Consider the following 12,661-nt stretch of genomic DNA (forward strand, 5'->3'; position numbering starts at 1 on the left):
GGTACTTCATTATACTCACACGCTGTACTTCTGTTTGTAGCTATTCAACAAATGCAACCAAATGTAATTGGGCAGCTAAAGTATAAGTGGTAAAAATAAAAAGACACCAACATCTGCTGACAATCCCTAAGTTGTGCGTTTCTATGCTTAATAGTTGCGATTATTACATATATTTGTTACAATTTAAAATAATTGAGACCATGGTATAATCAATGCATATGAATTTATTCCATGTTTATATCAAGTAAGCAATTGAAACAACTTTATGTGAATTTAATAAAACAGATATTATTCTAATTCCCTTCTTCATTGCTTTCAAATATTCCACTAACTAGGATTACACTTTAGTTGTTTAGTAGATATTAGAATTCCTTGGCGAATTTTAGTGCCTAGGTTCTACTCACAAAGGTTCTGATGTAACCAATATGAAGTGGAACCCAGGCATGAGTATATACATATTTTAGTAAACTTGTCATTTCTGCTCTTCTTATAAATTTGTTCAAAGGTTTCCTTTTGCCATGCTTCACTTCTTCATATAACAGAGTCAGTTGGTTAAGATTTACATTCAAAACGGTAAATTTGCCTACACTTACACATAGATGTTCTACAGAGGTGAGACAATCTCGAACCATTACTAAACTTTCCTTTTCACTTTACTTGACAGAAGTCAACTTAACACTTATGCCTCAGTTTCTACACCTGTGAAACAGGTATACTATTTTGTATAAATAATTCTGGTTAACTTATGTTGTAAAATTTGCTTCCAAGCAGTAGAGGGAAGTATTGGCCTGGGTATTTTCAGAAAAGGGCAATGCAGAGAACTGAAATAACTTCTGGCACCTGAGCAAATGGGAAATCCCGACAACAACAAAATTTTTTTTCCCTCTCATCAGCTCATACAAGTTCCTTGGTTCTTTAATTTGCATTGGAAATCTACTTTCAGGATTCAAGGCTTGAAATTAAATAGGGACCTCTCTAAGTGTTAGGAGATATATCACTGTTTAGAGTTCTTTTCAGAGGTGGAACTTTCCCTTCCCATCAAGTTTCTTGCTAGTTTTTCACTTCCCTTCCTTGTCTCATGTGTTACTTTGTTCTCCACTTCTTTTGCAAAGAAAGTATAAGAAATTATATGTAGGAGAATACACGAGGACTGGCCAGGGGAATAACTTGGAAGGGACTTAGGGGAAAGGATCCTACATAGGACAAAGATAGATTTTTCTCCAACATCTTGCGAATGGGACATCATTCTGTCTTCTTACTTTACAAGTTCAGATTTAAGTTTGAGATGTAGGGTCTGGTTCAGAAACTAGGTCTATATCTGCACTAGATTAGTATATAGTATATAGATTAGTAGATAGTATATAGATCAAGCTTCTCCCTTCCTCTGGGAGTTAGGAGGATGGAGTAGTCAGCAGAGGGTGCCTGGAAATTGTTAACAGCTTTAACAAATGAGCTGATTACCCAGGGCCAAGGAGCTGGATATGAGTTCTTTGAAAAGCCACTATGTGATGCAGCAGAAGAAATTAAATTACATCACTTAAATTAATTGACAAAGCAATTAGCAAGCTGTACATAAAACCCAAAGTAGCTAAACATTATAAATTGTGGTACCACCTGCTGGCTGGAGGAGTTTTTTGTTTTTGTTCTTGTTTTTCTTACTATAAGCTTCATTTCTATCATTATTTCTCCAACAGCAATCAGGCATCTGGCAGTAGATGCTCCTGTCATTGCATTGCCTTCTTGGCCATCAGTTACTCTGGTTCAGAGATCAGAAGGTAATTTTGGCTTTAGCTAGCTGAACTCAGAGTGGAATAAAGAAAACATGTCCCCCTCTTTCCTCAGTATTTAGTATCCACACTAACAACAATTTCAATATTTACCCAGAGACAGATGAAATAATGAGCCTAGCAAATCTGTGCCAAACACATATTTCAGCAGTGACTGTAAAAAGACATCACACTTATCATATTCAGCTCTGTTCCAAAAATACATTTTTTGACAGAAGACAAATTAGATCGTCTCACTGCATGGTGATGGGACCCATCTCTCTACAAGGGTTTGATTAAATGCCTTTGACCCGTGTCATTGACCACGGAAAGGAGAGAGAGAACATAAATAAATTCTGTGATTTAAAAGTACACTACAGAACGTGGGCTTCTCTGGGAACCTGGCACATTCATGCTGCACGGCCTATGCTCCTTTGTCTTGTCCTGCCCCCAAATGAGAGGGCTTCCTGCGATAAGGCCACATGGAAAGAAAGAAAAATGCTATTCTCCCACCTCTGGCCTGAGGTGTGAATGGAAGAAAATTGATATGAGATGAAAAATCTAAAGGCTATGCAGTAATTAGTAAAATCTGTGACCCAAACCACTTGAATATGACAAGGGCATGTCACATCATCTTTGAAAGATGGGTCCCTTCTACCCAAATGAATGGAATATCTTTTGCAGCAAGTTTTCAAGTTCATTCAGACCATAAGGATGTTTACTGGTTCATCAGATGTCTCCTGACACTACTTCCACGTATTAATGCTGTCCCAGCCTTCTGCCATTTCTGAGTCCTGTGACCCAAACTGTTAGGTCAAAGACACTACATGTATCCATTGATTTTGAGGAATATTTTCATCAAAGTGTATTCTCACTATGATTTATCCATAAAAACTGAGATAAATAGAAATGAAAAAGATGGGCTCACTGTGATCTCCTCCTACCCCTCCACCTAACCTCATTTTTCTTTAAAACCAAGCCATCTTTTGTGTTTTTGTCTTGACACGATACAGAATATCAGTAAAATCAGTAATTATATTTATGATTGTATTCGTATACCTTTAGAGCTGACACAATTCTTTTCTGCCTTGAATGGTGCCTATTTTATTGACTATACGTTTTCTTATACTTGCTTTGTTCAAATAGTATAATACAAAAATCTGCACTAACCATATTTTTGGAACTCAAATTACATGTTGGATATTTTAGGGAAACTTGATCTTTAATGATATCTTGTGATGAATTCTGAGATAAAACTCTAATATCCTTCTGCTGATACACGTATTTAGGGGAAAAATGTTTTTTTGAATGTTGATTTTCTTTGAAATGATATATACCTGAGTATATGCCATCCATCATATTGAATCTTCATTCCAAATGTAAACTCTTCTTTTTCAAGAATGAAAAACAAAGTGAGTGGAACCACACCAGATCCCTATAAATCTGTTGCTCATAGAAATTGTGAGGTTGTCAGTCTGGTGAAGTCAAAAGAGGATGGACTTTGATTATTCCAACTGATCTTTCACTCACCAGCCAGATGGCCTTGGGCAAATTAAAGTTCCTATATCCTTAAAATGGGGATAATAAATAATATTTGTAGACTCTTTGTGAAGGTAAAATAAGTCATCTTTGCTTGATTCCTGCCACTTGCTAAATGTTAATGAATGTAGTAAATGTTTAATAAATTAACATTAGGGTGTAAGACTTGCTTAATGAAGAGCTAGCTGTTCATTATTTGGGGGCCCCTGGCCAGACCAGGATACCAAGAAGTATCCTAACAGTGTACATCTTTACAGATCTGTTTCAGACTGAAGCTAAATTCTGATATATGAATATCCTTTGCATTGGGAGCTGATGACATTGGGCCAGATATGGGAAGTTTGAGCCTCTCTCGGTTCTACTTTTTATTTCAGAGACATGTCTGTGCTATCTTTTTACAAGTGTCCACAGGATGGGATAAGAAGGATAGGCTTCCTACAGAGTAGCAGTCTTGAGCAAGGAGCCCCTGGAGCTGACTCCTGAATGCTGGCCTTTGATATTGTTGATCTGATGTGTTTATACTGAGCATTGCCATTGAAGGGGCACAGTTACGCTAGCATCTCTATTATTCTTTATAATACCATGTGAGTTTGGTAGGAAAAGCATTTAGAGATGGGCAAAAACAGACCCAGAGAGGTCAGGAGACTTGTTCATAGGTATGGGGCCAGTAAAGGAAGGAGCTAGAATGAGAACCCAAGTCTCCTGACTCTTAGTATTTTAGTTTCTCCAACACATGGCCCTGCCATTCTCCAAACTATGGTTGTTGCTGCTGCTGTCATGTGGGAAAGCTTGACTGGTGGACAGGCATGCTTTGAGAGCTAAAGTCATTGTCCATGCCTCTTGTAAGTATTATGGCCACCAAGAAGAAAGAGGCTTACATTTCAAGCACCAATTGAATAATAGGTGTTATGCAAAATGTATTTCATTTCACCTTAATAGCAAGCTGAGGGATATACACCAATAGTTGCACTTTAAGATGAAGAAAATAAGTTCTAAAGAGTTTAAATAACTTGCCCAAGTTCAAGAGGAGGAGCCACAGATTTCAGACACATTTTCTTTCATGTATCAGTTGCCTATATTCAAAGCCATGAGCTCACAGCTGTGTACTTTGAGGAGCACCTCAAGGGAGCTCTGGATTGGGGAGATCCTGAGAGAATAACCTAAATGAAACAGGAAGACTCCTAGAGAAGTCTGTTGGCCAGTAAGAAGGAGAGAAGGCTGTATGAGGGAGTCACTGCTGAGAGTCTTCTCATTCCTCTGCATGGCTTTCCATATTGAGCCCTGATTCTGCTCATGAATGTATTGTAGCCAAATAACTCTAGCTTTGATTCCTAGCATCAGATCAGAGGAATGTGGGTGTGACTGTGGGACTTGGAGTGAGGAAAGTTCATGATGCTGTGCTCTGCTTTCTTTCACATGATCTTGCAGAAATCAGATCCCTCTCATCCTAGCTAGAAAGTCTGGGCTTTAAGCATTGGTTCATTTTATTTCTTTGAATCCCCTGCTAACTGCCTGTGGAAGAGAGGAAACCTGAGTCTTCAGGGACCATAAAATAAAGAATGAAATGGGAGCATCACAGGGGAAAAAAAAAAGGCAGTTGCAGAAGAAATTGAAAGTGTTCAGCATTTGGCTGTATCTGCGCATTTCCATCATGTTTATACACACACACACACACACACACACACATCAGCACATGTACAGTCTATGTCTGTGGAACCTGTGTATGGTTTTTGCTTATTCTAAAAACAAACTGAAATCCTCCTTGTCCTTATGATGTTAACCTTAGGAGAAGTTCCACAATTAGAATAATGCCACTGGGCAGCAAAAATGCATTAATTTAGTCACAGACTACACATTTGAGTTTTGCAATCCTGTAAATTGCCACAGAATCGCTGTGCTTCCTTTGTAGTTTATCATGTATGCAAGTATGATAGAAATGCAAGATTTTAGTCCATTCTGTTGGGTTCAAAATATTTGATGAGCAGAAGGAGAGCATAATGTTTGAGTTGAATTATGTCTGTCAAAGGTTCATGTATCAGATTGTTTTTTCAACTTACCTTAATAGTTTTAAATGTCCAGAAAGGTAATTTTCTAACTCCGAATTAATAAAGTTATTACATAAAATTGAGAGTTTTTGTTGGAAAATTTCCCAAGTTATTAGAGCCTCAAAAGCCTTGTATGAAGATTTCCTACCATAACCCATGTCCCTGGCACCACCAACCCACAAACACTCACACAAAAAACAATGACAGATAGTTTCTGGTTAATTCAAAAATCTGACCCAGTCATGTTAATTATGCAGATGAGGTGCAGAGGCCCAGTAAAGCTTTTTGCAGTGTAACAATTTATTGATAAAGCACTACCTTCAGCTCCAACCAACTCTGTATTGAGCTTTTCTTATTGCCAGGAATTCAGCTGCACACTTTAGCCGAATTATGACATCCTCAAACAGTAGCACAAGATATTCCTTATTGTTATAAGTGAGGAAAATGAGACAAGGAAGTTAAGGAACTGATCCAATGTCACCAAGTTAATAGGTGCAGAACTGTGTCTAAAACCCCATGCCACTAACCTCCACATCCTACTGTTTCACACTCACAGAATAGGACATAGCATGTCTACCCTTTTACTAGATGCTTGCCTTGGGCCATGCACTGTGCTAAGTCCTGTGATTACAGGGTCTTAAAAGTTTAACTTGAGAAACCAATGCGTCTATCCAAACCTGCCCAGCACACCCACACTGGCAGTGATTCTAGTCAGGACTGGGGGATCAGACCAAGGGACTTGGGCCATTTTGTTCATGCTCTTTGGGAAGGAAAACAAGCATATGTGTGTGGTGGTGGTGGAGGTGGAAGTGCTGGTACCTGCTGAATTATTCAAGTATTGGCAGACACGTAGAGATGGCATGAACACTGAATTCCCTGTTTCTTGGGGGGAACATCAGCATCTTTGCTTGTGTCCGGGGGCACGCACGCACACATCAGACCCTGTGAGTACAGCTCAAGGCCTACACAGTTCCACCTGTGTCTTGAAGATGGCATCTTTTCCTTCCATTTCTTCTCAGACTCAGAGACAAACCAAACGTCATTCAGCATAGTTTAAAGTCTTAGTGATGTAAGCAAAAGGCTGAAAGATCCCAATCCTTATATTTACTGCCACTTAAACTTCACCCCACCCCTGTGCCCCAACTAACAACAGGCCATTTTTCTTTGAATCTGGGGAGAAGTCTTTGTTCTAGAAAGGACAGCTCCCGTCACTCCTGGTGAAGAAGCCTGAGTGTCTCCAGAGAGTCTGGTAGGAACCCCAAGGTTCAGTTCCCATAGCAAATGCATCAGCCCTTGGCAGCTGGACACAAAGCCCACGGCTCCTCCGGCTGCGGTCCAGCAGCCTCCCGCCCCAACTCCAGAAATAGTGCATTGCTGGCAGTTACTAGCCAGACTTGCCTTTTCATCAAAGAGTTAAAAATGGAGACTTTGCTGTCCGTTTTCGTTTTCTCTGCACCTGCTTATCAGAATCCCGGGCCTCTCCTCCCACCTTCTGAATTCTTCCGTGGAGTCTCCCGGCAGACCACAGACTGGGGCTCAGCAGAGGCTGGCTGGCTGCCTCTGTCCTCACCACCCCCATCCTGCTGGAGTGGCCCTGAGTTGTCCGCATTGTCCCAGAGCCCAGGCCACCCTCTGTCTCCTTCAAGAGGGAGGAGCTCAGTGCAAGCATCATGTTTGTTCCACCCCATGGTGAGGGTGGTGGGAAACCTGTGCTGCTCTCTTATGGTTAATGCTCTGATAGAAAAGTTGCTGATGCAGAGAGCTAATAAATAAGGCCCTTTTGCCCTCCTGAGATGGAAAAACAACATGGAATTGTAGGCATCAGACAGATAAACATCAAAACAGCAGCTTTATTTTCGATGAAGCTAATCAGAGGATGTAATGGGGCTTTGATGTGCCGCCCCACAGGAACCGTACTCTGCCCTCTAAATTGAACGTATCTCCATAACAGCACCCACCACACACACAAACACACACAGAATGCTGTGAGCATGTAAGTATGTCTGCTCAGGCAGGCAGCTTAGAACAAGAGGAAGGGCCTGCCTGAGCATGCTCAGATTTATCCTCCGGTTTTACTAGTCACTTCACAGAGCCTCCCCGGGTCCAGTAGAGTCTCCCCATAGCTTTTCTCTTTGTAGAGGGGAGTGGAAATCCCCTGTCCTCTCTGGGAAAAAAGAGGAGTGGGGAGTAAGTGCTATCAGCAGAAATTGTCTCATTCCTGTCATCTGAGCGTGGGAAGACACAGCTACCAGGCAGACACGTGGATGGAGTGCAGGATTACAGTGGCTCAGAGTGGCTGTTTGCATGAGAAGTGGGTGTCGGCCAGGAATAAGAAAAGAAATCAGGCCTTGCAGAAGCTGGAGGTATGGTTGTGGGAGAGCTAAGATGAAGGGATGAGAAAGGGCCATACATGTGCTCTTCTGCCCCTGTTCCTCAGTTGGTCCCAAGTTGGGTATCTGCCCTTTAGCAGGTCATCCAATATCTTCATTCTTTACTTGTTAAGTGAAATAAGAATATAAGTCTTAACCATGTCCAGTGATGTTTAGAACACTGATGAGGTAGCAAAAATGATAAGATTTATAGCAGTAGGCACATTCTGCAAAACCACTGGCCCAGACCTTCCATAAACATTGATACCATATGTAAAAGACCTATAACAGACACTGTGGGACTGTTGGGGAAATATAACAGTGGGCTGTATATTAGCTAGTCATAGAGTATCAAGGTTCAATTTCCCAAGTATAATGTAATCTAGGTAGTATCCTTGTTCTTAGGAGATACATGTGGAAATACTTAGGAGTAAAAAGTCAGGATATCTAACTTTCCAATAGTTCAGCAACAAAAGCAAAAATTTTCCATATATCGTACGTACACACACACACACACACACACACACACACACACACATAAGGAAAGAGAAAAAGAAAAAGAAAGTAAATGTGGCAAGATGCGAATAATTGGTGACTCGAGGTAAAAGTTATACACATGTTCATTGTTCATCATCTTATTCTTGCAGTTTTTCTAGATTTGATCTTTTTTTTTTTTAAGTTGTGGAGAGTGGGGAAGAAGCACTAAAAATCCGAGGGGCCAATCTGGAGGAAAGGTAATGTGGGATGTTATTGCCAGGTGATCAGAGCCTCAAGGTGTGGAGAAGGGTCAGAGAAAAGGACTCAGATGAGGGGCAGTAGGGTTCTAAGGGGGAGCTGGGAGGTGTGAGAGGCGAATGTTGTCCTTTTCTCACCGTTTCCTGGGGCCAGCCCTCTCTGAGAGTGTAACCCTGGGCAGCCCCATGGTATACTCTGAGCTTCACGGGGGGACTTTCCCATGTCAAAATTTAAATATGTACACAATGGCCAGTTTTTATCCCTTTGCCTCAAAGTTTCTTAGCATCTCATGCCATCAGATCCCAGAGAGGCACCTTCGGGTTTGTTTTGTCTTTTCCTAAATCCATCAGGTAACACGCCTTCATGTTAGATTTTAGAATCGTTTTGTGACTGTGATGGTACCAGAGAAACCTTTGCTAAATTTAGCCTTGTTGCTAATTAGGAACAGAGGACATGTTAAGCTTCAGGCTTAAATACAGAACTTGGCAGAATACCAAAATGTGGAATCAAATCGTCATTTCATGCTGGGGGAAAATCCAAGGCTGAATGACCATAGTGGCTAACCTCATATATTGTCATTCTCATCTCCAGGGCCTCCTAAGCTGTGCGGGCATCCGCACACACACACACCCTCGCACACACAGATCATTGTTGACTGTCCTGCTCAGCCTCCAGAATTCCCCATACCTCCTTTTTAAATGAAAAGGCAGTGGAGCCCAGGGATAGAAGCAGGGTTAGAGAAAGAGTGTCTATGTTGACTTTATACTGGAAGCTATTATTGTATGGAGTGCCCTGTATAATGACATGCCATTCCCATTGAGAAGAGGCACTGACCACATTCTCAGTTACATTACTGCAAGAGTTACATTATTCCTGTTGCCATATTTACATCACTTTAGATCCAGACAGCGACTGCAACCACAATAGCTACACTCATCCTCTAATCCAAGCATAAAGTAGGTCTTTCAAGTCAGGCTTTAGGCATCTACACAGCTGTATCTAATGCTACAGTGCAGCTAGTATTTAAGGAAAAAAGGGAGCAGTGCCGGAGATATTTGTCACTCTAGGGTCTCTATCGTTTAACCAAAATAACTTGAAAAGGGTGTTGTTCTCATCTCCTGGAGCCATGTGCATTTCCCCAGGGCGTCAGGGGGGATCTTGGAGCTGTCAGCCTCTACCCTTTCTTCCTCTTTCCTCCAACCCCACCATGTTAGAATGATGATGGGAAAACTAAATAGGGAAATAAAATAGAATGGAGATGAAAAGAGAAGATAGGCAATAGAATAAAGAGTAGATAGAGTAATTGCAGTTGTCGCCATTGTCTTGTATTCTTCTGCTGGCTCTTCTGGGCTCTCAAGTGGGACCCTCCTTATATTCGTTGGCTGACACCAAATGCTGCCTGGGCCCAAGACTGGCTTCTGGTCTGCAGAATTGCCATTCCAGCTAGGTTTCTAAGTGCCAGAGCCAGAGCAAGAAAAAGATAGTGCGCTGAAGCCAGGCCTGCCCCTCCAGTGTTGTTCTCGAGTGTGTCTACGGAGGAGTATTTATCATAAAGGAAGAAAATAGTAATAGCCCAGAAGTGTCTGTTTGTTCAACTCCAACTTGAATGATACCAAAGATTAAATCTTGGTTTCCAATTGTTTCATGCCAAGGCTGTTATATTTAAGGTCCAAATATGTGCACCATATGTCATACTGTAGCTTGACAATTACCTCAACAGGCAGTGTCAGACAGATGGTAAACATTACTACCAGGCATACGTACATTTAGAATTAGACATTTAAATAAATTCAGGCCTGTCTTAAGCTTATTAAAAGGATTTGGGTCTGTAAAGCCATTTCAGGCATCTGCATATGTTAAAGTGTCTTTTGCATCCTGAACAGATTCAGTTTGATTCAAGCATCTTCCGGCTACAGATGGCAAGTGACATGCGCTCTCTTTGAGCCCTGTACCTGCAATTAGGCCAATAATGGCAATTAAGCAGAATGTAAAGAGATTTAAAGTTCAGTTCTTAGTATCTCAACCGTGCATTCCTGCCCATGAAATGACAGAAAATCCTCTGCAGGGAACATCACCAACTTCTCTTAAAAGCCCTGAACTTCAGAGAGAGAGATTAGAAAGCTACAAAGGTACCTGCCTCAGGACCAAGTCAAAATCTCTCTGGTTTAAACCTCAGGCTATAGCAAGCTTTTGACATGAATCTCACAAACTGCAAATAAAGGTTAGCATTCCATGAGAGAATTGAAAGAAGCCTTCAGATGAGTGTGTTTTAAGATTTTTTCCCCCATAACTATATAAAAGCCCTCTTTACACTCTTCTTTCAGGGGGTTTCGAATCCTATTTGGCATTGCAAAAAGGTTCGGTATGGTTTGTGATAGGAAACTAAATGAGGCTGGGGATGAGGTCCTGGAATTTTATTAAGTTGCAAGTGTAGCCAAAGCTGAACTCTGAGAGAGTAGCCCCATGGAGTGGTTTGATCTTTTGGAAGACCCTGTTTACTGGCCACGTATGCAATTCACTGCTAGAATTACTTCTCTGCTTAGAATGGCTTCTTTGCTCAACTTTTAAAAAGCAGCATCAATCTATGTGCATAGTGCTTCACAAACCATAGGTAATAATTTGAAAGAAAGAAGAAAGAGAGGAAGGGAGGGAAGAAATGAGAGACAAATCAAGACTTTAGTTTTCAAATTGGTGTGTAATCTTAGGAATCTTACCCAACTGAGGGTGCAAACCTAATGTAGTGGTTAAACACCTGGATACTGATACTTGGCCTTTCTGAGCTCACATCCTGAATCCCCCTCTTAGTGGCTGTGTGACCTTGTCACATTTCTTGATGTTTCGGAGTTTTAGTTTACTCATCTGTAAAACAGAAATAATAGTCATCTCTTGTGTGAGGATTAAATAACATACTATATGTATTGTATTTAGAACACTTTGATATGCATTGGCTGTTATTTTTATTCTGGGAGACAGCTCAAACCTATTTTTTTTTTTCTTTCAAACAGACCTGATTAGAGGGTACAATACCATTTTCCTCCTTTTTAGCTCTACTTGGTAGACCAAGTTTTCATCCTGGACAGCTGCTGACTTGAGTAAGAAATCTGTCTCCCCCTGTGTATTTGGTAATGCTTCCACACCCATGCATTTAGCACTGGGGCTAAATCCTAGCTTTGGAGCTACACCCTTTAGTGCATGTGTGAGGAGGAGTGTTCTAAATTCTGGTGTACCTGTGTGTTTCTGTGTGTGTGAAGATAACAAAAACGAGTCCCCAAACCCTGGGCAATGGCCAAATGGAGACCTTTGTCCCACTTACTCAGATGAGCTCCAGAAACATATGGAGTGGCTTTTGGAAGAACACCTGTCTCAGTTCTATCCCCCTAATAAAGACAGATTGGCTTAGTGACTTAATTATCAAGTCCTCTTGTCCATTCTTCTATTGCCTCCTGTTGCCAGCCTCTTCTAGGAATCTGTATTCTCTTTCTTTGTCTTATTTACATTAAAAAAAATTTTTATTGGAATCTGTATTCTCTATTGCCCAATAAGTAATTCAAGTTTCCTGGCTTGACATTGAAGCCTTCCAGAATAGTGCCCTTGACTTCTGGTAGCCTTAGCTCCTCATACAGCTATTTGACATCCCTAAACATTGTAGGTCCTTCCATATCTCTACCCCTTTAGTCATACTGTTTACTTTAAAGCAGGTAAAAGTAGCTGCTGAGATGCTTTTCATTATTTCAGGCCTATCTGTCCTTTAGCCCAGTGGTTCTCAGTGTTGCCCTGAATTAGGGACTAGTTCATCACCTAGGGACTAGTGAGAAATGCAAAAGTTCAGGCCATTTCCCAACTGAATAAGAAACTCTGGAAGTGGGGCCCAGCAAGATGTGCCCTCCAGGTGCTTCCAGTGCGTGCTAAAGTTTGAGATCCACACCTTAGCCAATCATTTGAAATGAATTGTTCTCCTCTTTGATTGCAAAACACTTTGTTCGTTTCTCTTTTTGTGACCTTTGTGTCTTAGAGATTACTTGTAGACATGTCTCTCGTTTCTTTCCCTTGATAAATACTTAAGACAGAGATTCTTTAATCTATTGCTATAGCTCCCAACCTGGCCCATGTTAGACTTTCACAAGTCTATGAAATTAACTCCCTTCAAAACTTGTTTCTTTTTCTTTTTTTCTTTCTCTTTTTTCTTTTTGGCTGTGTTGGGTCTTTG

General features: G+C 41.0%; 1 pseudogene; it reads left to right on the plus strand.

Annotated features, from left to right (window-relative positions):
- Window positions 1-7,614: 7,614 nt before the first annotated feature.
- LOC130844689 (tigger transposable element-derived protein 1-like) overlaps window positions 7,615-12,661 on the plus strand; it is a 102,915-nt pseudogene continuing 97,868 nt past the window's right edge.

Source organism: Hippopotamus amphibius, chromosome 2 (assembly GCF_030028045.1).
Source record: "Hippopotamus amphibius kiboko isolate mHipAmp2 chromosome 2, mHipAmp2.hap2, whole genome shotgun sequence".
NCBI classification, from domain to species: Eukaryota; Metazoa; Chordata; class Mammalia; order Artiodactyla; family Hippopotamidae; genus Hippopotamus; species Hippopotamus amphibius.